The sequence below is a fragment of the Spea bombifrons genome, chromosome 11 (assembly GCF_027358695.1).
Source record: "Spea bombifrons isolate aSpeBom1 chromosome 11, aSpeBom1.2.pri, whole genome shotgun sequence".
Taxonomy (NCBI): Eukaryota; Metazoa; Chordata; class Amphibia; order Anura; family Pelobatidae; genus Spea; species Spea bombifrons.
In genome coordinates, this window is record NC_071097.1 from 11613082 (window position 1) to 11624342 (window position 11261).

An 11261-nucleotide genomic window follows, 5' to 3' on the forward strand; every position below is an offset into this window, starting at 1 on the left:
TTCTGACCATAGTGGACTAGGAGACGTGGTATCCAGAGGCTGTTGATAGAGACGGTAGCAGAGGCACTACTTCAGCTATTCTCCCAGGTGGGTTTGCACCAGGAAATCCTGTTCGATTGGGGCACACAGTTTACAGCCGAACTGACCCAGCAGTTGTGGATGCTGTGTGGAATTAAACCCCTGTACAGCTCCCTATACTATCTGCAGACCAATGGGCTCTTAATGGCACCCTGAAGCAGCTACTTACCCCATCTCCTCTTTGCCTTCCCCAAGGGCCTACTGGTTATTCCACCCCCTTTGAGTTGCTTTATGGGAGGCGGGTGAGGGGGCTTGAGGGAACACTGGGAGGCCTAGCTACAGAAGACCCTGCCGTGGTAGCTTATGCATTAGAGTTCCGAGATCTGCTTTAAAGGTTAACTGACAGTACAGGGTATTCTCCAAAGTGCCCTGCGTAGACAGAAGAGGTGGTAAGCTAGGGACTGTGTATTCCAGATAGAACAGAAAGTGCTAGTCCATAAGATGGACAAGCAGAACAAGCTTCAGGCTGCTTTGCAGTGTCCCTACCGGATAGTAGAACAGCTCTGCGATACCACCTACATGATAGCCCGCTGTTCAGATGAAAGGATCCACAGAACCGTCCATGTGAACATGCTGAAACCATACTTAGAGAGAGATGAGGCAGTGAGGTTTGTTCCCCGGCAGCAGGAGACTAGGGCAGTCTTCCCTTACCGGGACTGCCTGGAGAGGCAGGGTACAAGGCAGAGATAGCAGGAGTTAGAATGAGTAAGGAGCTTGACTCACGGTCTCGAGAACAAGTCCAGCAGGTGCTTTGCAAGCGCTAGGCCGTGTTCTGTTCTCTCCCTGGCTATACACTCACGGGTCACTTTCTTAGGTACACCTGTTCAGTTGCTTGTTAACACAAATAGCTAATCAGCCAATCACATAGCAGCAACTCAATCCATTTAGGCATGTAGACGTGGTCAAGACAACTTGCTGAAGTTCAAACCGAGCATCGGAATGGGGAAGAAAGGGTATTTAAGTGACTTTAAACGTGGCATGGTTGTTGGTGCCAGATGGGCTGGTCTGAGTATTTCCGAAACTGCTGATATACTGGGATTTTAACGCACAACCATCTCTGGGGTTTACAGAGAATGGTCCGAAAAGGAGAAAATATCCAGTGACTGGCTGTTGTGTGGACAAAAGTGCCTTGTTGAGGTCAGAGGAGAATGGGCAGACAGGTTCGAGATGACAGAAAGGCAACTGTCACGACCAGGACTACTTGCCAAGCCGTGACAGTGTGGGCATGAAGGGGTTAATAGCACCAGGCCTCTGTATTTACTAACCTCACCCCTTAAATCAGTTATCAGTTATACCAAATTAACACCCAAATCCTGGCTGTATCCCCTGTCTACCACCACTCACGATTTTGATACCTGATTTGTGAGATATCCAAATTAAAATATCTATCTCTCTCTCTCTCTCTCTCTATATATATATATATATATCAACCCATCCTAGGCAAACAACATATATATATATATCCCCTAGAATTTAGGTAATAACAATTTGGTAACGTGTTATCCTCTCTTAGGGTTTGTGGATATCAATACTACAGCCCAAAGACAGATTTGGATTATCAATATTTTCGTAAAAAAAAGAGGAATGCTACACCGTGCCACAATTACAAAAAACAAGACATACAAAAAAAATAAAACAGCAAACTTAAAAACAATGGGACTTAAACACAGGACCCTCACTCACAAGTTTCTTCAATATGCTGGGCTGTGGAAACTCCTTAAGTCCAGATGGTTTCTTAAGATGTTGTTCCAATCAGAGTGAATTGTGGAGTTCTTTGAGGTCTCTGTGTTGCCCCTTAAATCAGACTCTTTTGCAAAGAAAACACCTTTTCCAAGAATTGATTCCCATCTTTGATCTGCCAATAAGTTATGATGGGGTAAAGGTGATGGAAAACCCCTCCGCTTAGGCTAGGAATGGAATTCCTATAACTCGGGATCCTTATAAACTGGGCCATGAATCACCACAGGGGTCCTCTGGGATGCTGGGAAGATGACACTTCTAGCCAGAACAGATACAGAGGGCATGCACAAAGAAACTGATTTAAATCAACATCAGATTAACCCATTGAATGCCAACACAAAGGAACTAACCACCTCTGCTGGATTACCCTTCCATGCATCCACTATATCATATGAGTTAATCATGACAGCAACAGTAACTCAAATAACCGCGTGTTTTAACCAAAGTATGCAGAATACCATATCTGAACGCACAACACATCGAACCTCTGGTTCTTGCACTCAAGAAAGCCTGCACTACCAGGTTCTGTGTGGACTATAGGCAACTTAATGACAGGAATGTGACTGATACCTACCCTTTGCCCAGAGTGGACAACTTGCTAGACAGAATTGCAATGTGGAACTTTTTAGACCACTTTTTCCACCACCATCTATGTAGGGCTATTAGCAGACTCCCCTTGACGCTGAGGCTGTGCCAAAGTCGGCCTTTATCTTATTTGGCTTATACCAGTTTTGGGTCATGCTATTCGGGATGAAAAGTGCACCGGCCACCTTCTAGCATATGATAGATAGGCTTTTGGATGGGTTGCAGGACTATGCATACTTTTATCTAGATGACATAGCTATCTATAGTTCCACCTATCTATAATGGCACCTAAGGGATACTCTTAGGTAGAATCAGGGAGGGAGGACAGACTGCGAAGCCAGACAAGTGCCATATCGGAATGTCTGAGGTACAGTATCTGGGGTACCGAGTGGGGTGTTGGAGACCTGAGCCAGCTAAGGTGGAAGCTGTAGCGAATTGGCACATGCCTCGCACTAAGAGTAGCGTTAGCATTCTTAGGTACTGCAGGGTATTACAGTCCCGAACTACAGCGCTATCGCTAAACCCCTGACTGATTCCACCCACAAACATATACCCTGACAAGTCCTGTGAGTGTAAGGTGGTGCTCAAACAACTTAAACATGCACTGATCCAAGCTCTAGTCTATGCAACTCCTGACCCAACTAAATGTTATGCTGTCCTTACAGATGCCTCCATGATTTGGGAGCCGTGCTAAGCCACGTAAAGAGCATCCAATGGTAAACAGCATCCAATGGCCTATAGGTAGACTGAACATGGAGGATAACCAAGATAACTACATGGACGTCCCCAATCGGACCTGTTGGGTCTCTCTGGATCTGCCAGACTGTGTATCTAGGAGGGGGCCCTGTGACAGCTCCATGTTATGTCCAGAAACTACCTGCTTTGCTGGTTCAGCCCCTGCTGTAGTTTACTACCCATCCTTAGAACCAGGGTTTACTTTTAGTGGCAAGAAAGATCTACGGCGGAGCTACTCAGTCGGAGTACGGGTCTCTGTTACAATGTGCCTCATACAACTGTAATGGAATAGGCATGATGGGAATGGGAACACTGGTGAGCCTGTCCCCGGGTTTAAATCAGGCAGCTGCTTATAATAAAAGTTAAGCTGGACTAGAGTAATAAACAGAGAGGATGTGCTTTTCTGATTGGTCACCCCTCAATAGTGTAATATAATTAGCCTCCCTTACCGATAGCATAACTTAGACTTAGAGCCCTATGACTAGTCACATTTTAAAGAACTGGCTCTCCCCTAGGGGTGGGTGTTTACACATGCCCTCTGATATTCATTGGTCCCTCTACATAATCTCTCATTGTTTATTGGTTGTCCGTGGGTCAGGCCCTAGGCAGCACCAAAGGAAAATATGCCTCATTGTGTTTACTCTACATTGTTCAAGTGTATTGCTAAATAAATGTGGATCTTTTATATATTGCATTCCCCCTCACACACACATACTGGCTCCAACATCTGTTATGGAAATTGCATAAGTTTATGATTTTTGTTTGGTTTAGAAAGTGAAGCTGTGGCCCAAAGTAGTCAAGGATCGCTATAGCTACCAGTGAAATGATCTTACAGAGTGTTTAAGATTTACTAAACAGCATAATAAAACATAATTGACCTTTCTATTTAACCTGTTTCACCATATCCCTAATTAGCCTCTCTCTTAATAGGAGTAAGGAGCAACAGGGTTTACACAGCAACAGGATGTCTTGGATCCAGGGATAATGGCCAATCTTTTTTTTTTACAAACCTAGTTGTTGCTGCTTGGAGCAGCCAGTTTGTGGCAGGGAAGTGCCCCCATTGAAATCTCAATAGACCCCCCCCCAAAAGCATTTGGCAAGCCAGAGCTGACTGTCGGTAAGTATATTATGTCCATAAAAATGTGTTTGGCTGAACAAATCTCCTGCACAGAACATAGCTGGGGAGTAGGCAAAAGGACAAATGCATATAGGGGACTCTGTAGAATTCTATAATTAATTTGCAAAAGGGATACCACAGACATTTAAAGACTTCTCAGCTATCATGCATTAAAGTGCATATGATGACTGAGGTGTCAATTTCACCTACTGCCAAGTAGCTGCCAAGTAGAGACGTCCAGTAGCCCAAATTATTAATAATTTGCTTACAAAAGGTTAACAAACCTTAACAAGCAATGGTGTCCACCTGGTGAAGATGCACCATTGTCATCCTCCATCTGAAGGCTTCCTGCACTTTTTCTACCATTTTGCTTTGCAGGGTGGAGAAGGCATCCATTTTTTCCTGCCTCCTGTGTCGGTTACTGTGTTAGATTGAGTGTGTACACTATGTCAGTGTATAGTGTTAGACTCTTTCGGGTGTCATTTTATGGTGTTAGGGTGGAGTGTCCATGTACAGTGTTTGTGTATGTTAGTGTAGTTTGAATTTCTGTGTATGGTGTTAGAATGTGTGTTAGTGCATGGTGTTAGACTAAGTATGCTTGTTGTGTTAAGAGGAGTGTATGAGCCAGGAAGGTGGTGCGTAAAGTGACATGCAGAGATCAGAGCAGTGAATAAGCTTAGGGACAGATATTTTTTTTCCTGTGCTTCGTTGTGATTCAGCTGATGTACCTGGCTCAACTGCCTCCGCATAAGAAATAAATGCTCTGCACCCCACTCTGTATAGCTTTTTCACCTCTCGATTTTGCTATGCTTTAAAATATTGGCATTTATATAAGAAAATGGGGGGCACAAGAGAATATTCTTGCCTGGGGTCCTGCACCAGACCATAACAATTGGTAAACATTATATATAGAATGCATTGGATGAGAGGTTAATGAGACAGACAATGAATGACATGACTCAAACCAAGTCAACTGTCCTTGTGATTCTCCATACAGACCAAATTCTTGACTGTTGGAGGAGTTTGAACTTGGGTTTGGCCACTGGTTCATACTTACCCAATGTTCACTAGCTACAGCAGGTCGAGCTGTTAGGCTCAAGCAACTCTTGCTTTCCATTATAAATGGAATAAACATAGGTCAAATATATGGAAGACCCATGACCAGTATTTAGCTCCACTGCGGACAATGCAAGCATATTTACACAAAATAGTAGAACTGTTAATATTGATTTTCTATATTACAATACTTCTTGAATGCAATTGTACATTAAACACTTTAACAAAAAGTTTAAAAGGTACTTCTACTGTTGACATTAGATATATTACACATTCATTTAAGTTTATTTTGTTTCGCATCGGTACTTCATAAAGTGGGTACATTATGAGCTCCATCTGAGCCTCAAGCCTTTTAACACAACACTACAGATGAGGGGAAGAAATTAACCTCATAAACGCCATACTACCAGCCGCAGGATAATTGTATGTTGTAGGTACTTTCAATATAGTGACTGTACTTCTTCCTCAGGCTGTGGGTCATTGGTGGAAAAATGGGACATGACACCATATGCAAACATCTTCCACCTCATGTCTTGTAGTGCAAATTAAAGTATGCAATGGAGGCACGTGCCAGCTAAGCAAAACCTGCTTGTGGTAATCTATCACAGGGGCCTATAATTATTGGGCCATAATATGCCACTGACTATTCCATAGTGTTGGGTGCCCTTGGTCCACCATAAACTTAACTTTTCTAGCAGCTTCTCCCTGTCTGACTGAGAATGGTCAGCATATCCTTGTTTGTCCCCCGAGACCACCTAGCTTACAGGCAGAACTAAAAATGTTACATTCATAATAAGAAGCCACATGTTAGGCCCTCTGTATTTATTGTCTTTTAACTACTAAATCTAAAAAGGTGCAGTGTAGAGGAAACTCATACAAATAAGAGAAAGTACTCAGAAATTGTCAATTTGCAGAACAATGGTCTAGGATTACCATTATTTCATAAATATACACTATTTTTAAAAGAAGTTGCATATATTAAGTGGTGGTGTGTACAGTGTTGTGTTTTTGCCATATTAAACTGTGATACAAATCACAGTTAGCACAGTTTCAATTAAGCATTAAAGGCACTAAAACAATTTTCACCATGCACTGTAGGTAGACTAGGGTTACCATTGTATTGGCCATGTCTTCCGGGAAGCATTATTTTTTGGAGTATGAGGGATATTTAAACATACAGAAGGAAGTTAATTACTTAGCCAAGCTTATACAGCACCTGAGTGCTTTACACGTGTTGCTCATCAACATGTAAAAATTAGGTGTTGTAACAGATAGGGAGGCATGATGGGAGTGGAAATGCTGGTGACAAGCGGCAGAAGAGGTACTCCATGGTTGGGATTGAACAGCTACATGGATACAATAGATACAATAAAGGTGGAACCTTGCTGCCTATGGCGATCCCCATATAATAACATTCAAGAGGCCTGGGCGCTTCTCCTATTGGTAAACTTCTTCCCAGGATAGGGGAAGGCAATGCTCCCCTTAGTCACCAAACCCCCTCCCCAAGGGTGTGCAATAATCTGTCTCTCCTAATAGCCCTGGGCATAGTCAGCCTAGGCCAGGAAACATCATTGCTTTTATCACAGATCAGGAAATCTGGGACTTCATTGAAAAAGGATCAACTAGATAACAGGGATTTCTCACTATATTGTGTCCCCCACAGCATTTATTCACGCATTTAAACATTTTGATGGACCACTACAACTTGCATTTTCTTTACTGAAAATTGATACCATGACTTGATCTGACCATTTACCTGTACAATTGACTCTTTGAGCTCAACTGCATAGACTTACTTCTACATCCTGGAGACTGAATTAATCAATGTTCTCAGACGTGGTGGTGGTGAAGTCTGGGGAGGCACTGTCCTACTAGAGCGGTTACACAAACAACTGTGTATCAAATGCTATGTTTTTTTAGGGCAGAAAGGAACTCTTACTATGAATTTGGGAGTAAATCCGAAACATTCCTATTAAAAGGAAACAGCAGATTTAGATTTCCAGCATTAGGGATACAAAAAGGGAGTAATTCACTGATTCCTTTGGGGACCAATTTATATTATACATCAAGTGTGGTTCTTCATAAAAAAATAACTGATACAAGATATTTTCAAAATTTATTTCGGAACACAGAACATTGATACAGTAATGCAAATGAAAACATGTTAAGGTTTTTTTTCCACATTTCAATAGCACATATTAACTTAAACATTTACAAACTTTACAAAATATGCTACCTCTTCGCTGTAGTTCGATTGCCTGTATTTTAAAACAAAAGAAAACTCTGTCATTCTGTATACCAATACTTTAATAAAACCTTTGTGGGCTTTTAAATAACATAACAATGCTTAGGAATTTATTAACCTGTTAGGATTACAATAGGCAGACATAAGTTGGTCTATGTTAAAGGAAGACAACTAAATGATGCATCATATAATTACAATATTATGTGTATCCTCAAGATTGTAAGCTTGGGAGCAGGGCTCTTTCCACCTAATGTATCGGTTTGTCTTACCCAATTCTCGTCTTGTCATACACCTTAAATATATGTATTGTATTAAGCGCTGCGTAAATTGTTGGCGCTATATACGCGCTATTTAAATAAAAGACGTTAACAATAATAGTATCCCTTTTTAACAGAGAAATAGGGGCAGCTGCCCAGGCCCAAAGTATTTCACAGATGCCTGTTGTAGCTGGACCTTCTAATCAACCAAGGCAGAGAGAGGAAGAGAAGGTAATTAAGGTGATGTAGGGAAGGAAGTGATGCTGTAATAGAGAGAAGGGTACAAGATATGGGATAAAGGGAAATCTGCAGGTGGAGGGAACCTGTTAAGATCCCAAATGAAAGGGTTCTATGTAGGTGAATCGATGTAACCAGATGAATCCAAATTGTAGCAGCTGTTTCAGCTTTACATTTATTTTCTAATACCGTATGTTTTCACAAAAAATAGATGAGTCTAGTAAAAATATTTACAGTATCATTAAAAGGTAATCTACATTCATATTTATGTTTAACAAAGAACAGTATCAGTATAGTAGCTACTGACAGTTATGTCTACATAATATGTAGAGGAATAACGTCCTCTACACATGTATATATACATGTTTTTATTTATTTGGTGCCAACGGATGTTACCTAATACTTTACAGTTTACAATATAATAAAGTGGTGGAACAATAAGCATATATGTATAATAAGTATAGTAGTCGTTTCGGCATAAAGATTGGGGTACAATAGATATTCATACACTCCACAGGCATGTAATGTGTGGTGTGTTTAAGAGTGAGTGGATTAATAGTTCATGATAGATTCATTTTAAATGGAGCATGCACTCATATTCACATATAATGATGAAGACCTCTATTGTATAACAGGAAGTGAGTTTTGGTAAGCTATACTGTGGTATTTAACAATGTTATATGTATTAAGATCAAATAAAATTAAAAGGGAATTACATTTAACAAACAGTTAAGTTAATTAACTAAATTTAATTTAGTTTTATAGCAACTTCTATTCTGAGTATGTTACTAGCACATATTGGGATATGACTTGACAACAAGCTGCAATTTCCTTATGTTTATATGCACAATCTGTATGATAACGCTCAAGGGACCGAACATTTTAATTGTTCTAACATAATTCAGTTATATTATAACCTTTGCTTTATATATTTTATATATATATATATGCTGGAGTACTCAAACAATGTCCTTTAATAATGAATTATGTATGTGTATGGAATATTTGCCATCAACAGAATAGCTTAGGTGTTTAAGAAGCAACCTCTCTTTCGCTTTTTTTTAATGGATAATTATTTTTTTGTATACATACATATTTAATTAACAAATCTATAAATATCAATGGCGCATTGGGGTAGCCAAAGTATCCTCGTACTATAATGGTCACAATAACAAGCCCACCTCCTTCAATATTTACTTAGTAGTAAAAATCTGATTTACAGTTAGTTGTCAATTTGGTTCTACTTACAGGCTGTACATAAGTTATGTGAGCAGGCCATATATTGAGGCCAGTATGGTATTTATTACATAATCATGGCTCTTTAAAATACAACATGGAAAGGCATACAATGCACATTATTAATATCCAACGGCAAATGACAGAGTTCTCTATTGTTTCAATATACTAACTAAAATTAATGTCAATTACTGAACACACGCAAATAAAAATATCAAATGTGTTCTCTCTGGTATTACAGGCCTCTTCAGCATGAAAAAAAGGCTAAAGTAGGGAGACCAGATGGAACTTAAGACACTTCTAAAATATATTTTGCAGGGCTGCATTAAAACTAGAGCTGACCTAAAAGAAACATATTTAATATGTGTCTCTGGTTAGGTGAGACAAATTAATTCCTTAGATGTTCATAGCTTCTTTATAAAAACAGTATTTTAGTTTATCTTAGTCCAATGCTTAAAATTTAGGTGCAGAGTGTTCACTCTGCACATCTGCAACCGCCATGTTTTCAAGGATTCATATACATTTTATATGTTGCTGACCAGCACATGTTAAGTGGTACCATGAATCAGTTAGTTGGTTACACATACTGCAAGTTAATGTGTTACAGTTGCTGGATAGCAACATGTGAAATATATAAGTGCCCAAGAAAATGGCTAATGTGGTCATCCTAGCGTAGAGACATGCAAATGTATACATAAGAGATTATCCAATGATGCCTACATGTCAATTTAACAGTGAGCCTTTATAGCACAACACAATTTTTTTTACAGTGACAAGAACATTTCTTTATCAATACATTATTTCCCACCGAAGAATTTTTATTCCAACAATTTTTTTTTAACTATGTTTCTGTTTTTTTTATCTATCTATTTTGCTTGTTTTTGTGGTGAAAAGAAAAGGAATAACACCATAAAAAGAGAAATCACAAGCGATGAATATAAGGTTTTGCACACCTCCAAAACGTATGCTATGAGACTAAACTACTAGGCTTGTCTTTTATACTTTGTTCCTAACGCTATGCTTTGCTAATTCCAGAATATGAAATCTTGCATTGCCTTAACTGTTATCTAATAAAATGTCGTACACCCTCTGAGAAAATCACAGGTCCATGTAAAGCAAATTATTCAAAGAATAAACAGAAAGGAGGAACAATACCCGGTAGTATAAATACCAGTTCCACTGGTTCTTAACTCTGTTTAGCTTTTGGTTTTCCAGAATGTTGACCAACGAGATGGATATTGGTTGGCTTAAAGGTTAGGAAGACACTATATTCTAAATGCCCTCCTTTTATAAACATGCTTAAAAGCTAGCCTTTCTGGTCCAGACCAATGATAGCTTTCTGGTAGCACAGAACTCTTGTAATGCACTCATGATAACCAGCAATCTATATCATGGGAGTTTGTAGTCCCTCAACATTTATTAAACTAGCTATTGGCTACCAGGGCTAAGAACTACCTACCTATATTTATATATTGTCAGAGTGACTAAATCTATAGAAATTCTACTCTAACAGCTAAGAACTAAAATAATATATATATATATATATATATAACATCCAGGATATCCATAAATCTCATCTTAAGGAAGCATTATATTGCCTCTTAAGATGAAAAGCCTAAACAACAAACTGAAATAGTCTAAAAAAATGAACCAAGTCCAAATCTTAATTTTCTAACCTCACGAGTTAAGGTGCACCTTCCTCTTGGTTTTTGATTACCGTCAAGCTCTCCATCTATTTCACATTATAATGAACATCACAGTTCTCCTGTTCTGTGTATGTTATTAGACTACTGTTTCCTATTTTAGGATTGGACAGTGACCTGACAGGATTCCACGGGCCAGTGCAGAAAGGCACCTTTAATAAAAATGATCAGTATGCTCAGAATAATGGCATCATTTTATTAAGAGATATTATTTATAAGAAAAATAGTCTCTTGCGTGAAACAATGTTTCATAATGCATAATATGCTGACAG